The sequence below is a fragment of the Myotis davidii genome, unplaced genomic scaffold, assembly GCF_000327345.1.
Source record: "Myotis davidii unplaced genomic scaffold, ASM32734v1 scaffold21, whole genome shotgun sequence".
Classification (NCBI taxonomy): Eukaryota; Metazoa; Chordata; class Mammalia; order Chiroptera; family Vespertilionidae; genus Myotis; species Myotis davidii.
The window spans coordinates 678,935-679,752 of record NW_006292573.1 but is presented as its reverse complement, the minus strand read 5'-3'; the positions used below and the strand labels follow the sequence as shown (position 1 = coordinate 679,752).

General features: G+C 55.4%; 1 pseudogene; it reads left to right on the top strand.

The window, feature by feature from the left end:
• LOC102763695 overlaps positions 1–718 on the top strand; it is an 8,288-nt pseudogene extending 7,570 nt beyond the window's left edge.
• Positions 719–818: the final 100 nt, after the last annotated feature.

The following is an 818-nucleotide window of genomic DNA, read 5'->3' as shown; positions in this document are numbered from 1 at the left end:
CGGGGAGGACCAACCTCTTCCTGGGCCACGCGGGCAGCCCGCTGGCCGTGCTGTACAACGACCGTGCCGTGTTGGAGAGCCACCACGCGGCCCTGGCCCTCCAGCTGACCGCCCAGGAGGACAAGAGCAACATCTTCAAGAATGTGGAGAGGAATGACTACCGGACGCTGCGCCAGGCCATCATCGACATGGTGTTGGCCACAGAGATGACCAGGCACTTCGAGCACATCAATAAGTTTGTCAACAGTGTCGTCAAGCCCTTGGCAGAGCTGGAGGAAAGCGAGGGGAGTGAGCCAGACCCTCGTGACGTAGACATGATGCTCCGGTCCCACAGAACCGGACTCTGATCAAGCCGATGATGATCAAGTACGAGGACGTGTCCAACCCCTGCCGGCCCTTGGAGCAGTGCATCGAGTGGGCTGCACGCATCTCGGAGGAGTGTTTTTCTCAGACCGAGGCAGTTTCTGCTCTGCAGACCGAAGAAGAAAAGAAGCTGGACTTAACTGTGGCGATGCCAGCTTTTGACCGAAACACCTGCAGCATCCCCAAGTCCCAGATCTCCTTCATCGACTACTTCGTCACAGACATGTACCATGCTTGGGAGGACTTTGTAGACCTACAGGAGTTACTCCAGCATCTGGACAACAATTTTAAATACTGGAAAGGACTCGACGAAATGAAGCTGCGAGGCATCTGACCACCTCTGGAACCAAAATAGAGAAGGCTCCTTCTGTCTGAAACTGGACCTCTGAAACTGCTCTACTCGCCTAATGTACTTTGCCAGCGATTTGAAGAAGAGGCGGTAACCGGGCGAGTGG